The sequence below is a fragment of the Saccopteryx bilineata genome, chromosome 5 (assembly GCF_036850765.1).
Source record: "Saccopteryx bilineata isolate mSacBil1 chromosome 5, mSacBil1_pri_phased_curated, whole genome shotgun sequence".
Classification (NCBI taxonomy): domain Eukaryota; kingdom Metazoa; phylum Chordata; class Mammalia; order Chiroptera; family Emballonuridae; genus Saccopteryx; species Saccopteryx bilineata.
In genome coordinates, this window is record NC_089494.1 from 243,830,849 (window position 1) to 243,833,842 (window position 2,994).

The window sequence follows — 2,994 nt, forward strand, 5'->3', positions numbered from 1 at the left end:
CTTATTGCCTTCCTTCCTTTCTTTTACTTTCTTCTTGTTATTGTTTGTTTTCTCATGCTTTGGTATTATAAGCAGAAGCATATTACCTTAATTCAAGCAGAAATCTTCTCTGTAAGAGAGGCATATTTATATTGTACATGGATTTGAAAAAAGAGAAAAGAAAACTATGACTGTTTAATTTTCATTTAATTCTTGTTCTTAGCTTTCTGAAAACGAGTTACATTTTTTTTTGTCAGTGTGGTTTTGAAAATGAAAATTCATAGAGAATATAGTAACCCTCTCAGCTCCTCCGTGGTTTGTTTTCAGAAACTAATGTTAACTCTAAACTGAGATTAATACATTCTCTAAAGAGCAGCAATAGTTTGACATCTTGGCAGTTTTAGGGTTCTTAGATAAATTAGACTGAAGCTTAAGGCTATTGTTTTTGTCTTCAATAGAATGAATACCAAATGGTGCAAACCAATTTATTTCTAGAAAACACGTGGGTTGCTGGGGCGGCTGTGATTCTCTGTACTCCCAATTACATTACATTGTTTGGGTCATCAATTCTAGTACAGTCTCCAATAGATAGAGTGTGTAATTTTAGATTTTAAAATTATATTTTTATATATTTTTTTATTTTTATACAGTTATTAAATCAAGCTCTGATACACACCCACACCCACATTTTTTTGGTGACAGAGACAGAGAGAGAGACAGATAGGGCCAGACAGGCAGAAAGGGAGAGAGATTAGAAGCATCAGTTCTTTGTTGCAGTTTATTAGTTGTTCATTGATTGTTTTCTCATATGTGCCTTGACCCGGGGGCTCCAGCAGAGTGAGTGACTCCTTGCTCAAGCCAGCGACCTTGGTCTCAAGCCAACGACCTTGGACTTCAAGCCATCGACCTTTGGGCTCAAGCCAGAGACCATGGGGTTATGTCTATGATCCCATGCTCAAGCCAGCAACCCCATGTTCAAGCTGATGAGCCAGCAACCTCAGGTCCTCTATGAACCTGGGTCCTCTAGGTCCCAGTCTGACACTTGGGTCAATTTTATTAAAGAAATATTTTACATGATTTACTTTTCACCAATCTGTTCTGGCATGTTTCTAATGATACCAGAATCACCTGAATCAATGGCAGCCAGTGTGCACACTCTGTTGTGTTTTCCACAGAGGGTGCCCAAGTCAATATTATTGCCACTGTAGTGATGGATGCCAGTCTTGGCTAGCATGGCGTAGTACTGTGTTTCAGGATTCCTCAAGGCTGTACCATTGTTGGCGAGGATGACCAGGGTTGCTTTGCCTTGTCTGATCGTTTTTAGAGTCTGCTTATATCCCACCACATATTTTGCACTTTTCACACCAAATTGGAGCCTAAAGTTAATAGCCTCCAGTGACTTCTTCTTCTTTTTGGCCATAATATTTCTGCCTTAGGAGTGGAAAGGCCCCCAACAAAGAGCAGCCGCCCAGATGCCCCAAGGGAAAAGAAGCTATTTTTTTTTTATAATTTATAAATAAGGACACGAATGATCAATGTGGTTAATGTGCATTTCTGAGGTCAAAAATATGGTTAATGACAAAATTAGCTTAATATAAAATTTCTTGGCACTTAATCTAGTATATTTTTTTTATCTGCACTCTTAAAAACCTTTTCCGTTCTTACATTAGCTGTAGAAATGAAGAATGGTCCATGAAAGCCAGTAGCTCTCAGCTTTACTCTAAAAACATTCTCTTTGCTGGAAGAACATTAATTTTAATAACCCAAGTGACAGAGTCTTTGAGTGACTGTTCACCCACCACAGACAGCACAGTAATGCTCAAAAGATCCATGGACTTTCAAATAAAATAACTACTTATTTGATCCTCTGTAATGGTACTTATAAGTTATGAAATGATGTTTAGAAAAAACTACCATGTGCCAATTTATTAACAGCAAATGATGTGTACCCCTGACCAATAGAAATAGTAGCTTTTGTTTTCTTCTACATTTTTTTTTCCTTTTACACCACTCCCAAAGAGGAGCACAGCATTTTTTTTTTCAATACAAAATCTTCTTGTCCTATTATTACCAAGGCTTATGTTCCCACTGGGTCTAACAGATATGCCTTTGCAATTATCAGAGGAGGGAGAACTCTACCTCTTCAATTACTCTACTTACATATGTGGCCCATGAGAAAAAAAGTTAATCAGATGTTCTGAATGAAAATGTGGGTACTAAGGAGTAATGGCAGAAACATCCAGCATAGAAATAGAATTTGTCTGATAATAAAACTGAAATGAAAATAAATATTTTGAGTTATCTTTGAATCCCATTACCTAAAATGGAATAATGACTATGTTAGTAATAGCATATAAATTACTAGCAAGAGAAAAAAAGAGCAGAGTAGAACTAAGTTAACACATGAAATGATTTTTTGCCTTTTCTCACCACTTAAGCTTTTGACATCTTGTGAAAAAGCAGTCAACAATTGGAGACCTTGATATTAATTCCAAAAGGCATGATGATGTCTCTTTCAGAGTAATGCCTGATATAACACACAGTGTTCCAAAGGTCAGTTTAACAATGAAATATGACTGTTGTCACCAGGGAACATGAAGACAATAGAGTTGACATTGATGAAGAGCAAATGTTGTATGTCACTGGAACCTTGACCAAAAATTGCCTAAATAAAATACAGGGCCATCTTGAGTTATTTTATTTTTATTTATTTATTTTAGGATTTAAAGCAGTGATAGTCAACCTGGTCCCTACCGCCCACTAGTGGGCATTCAAATTTTCATGGTGGGTGGTAGCAGAGCAACCAAAGTATAAATAAAAAGACAGATTTAACTATAATAAGTTGTTTTATAAAGATTTATTCTGTCAAACTTAACAGAAATCCGACATAAAGTACTTGGTAAGTAATTATTATTATATGCTTTAACTTGCTGTAACTCTGCTTTATAAATTTTATAAAGTAAAGTTACTTCCCTACTTTATAAATCACCATTACTGTGGAACCGGTGGGAAGTT

The 2,994-nt window shown here is 36.0% G+C and overlaps 1 pseudogene; it reads right to left on the reverse strand.

The window, feature by feature from the left end:
• Nucleotides 1–1,057: 1,057 nt before the first annotated feature.
• Nucleotides 1,058–1,399, reverse strand: LOC136306347 (large ribosomal subunit protein eL30 pseudogene; annotated as a pseudogene).
• Nucleotides 1,400–2,994: the final 1,595 nt, after the last annotated feature.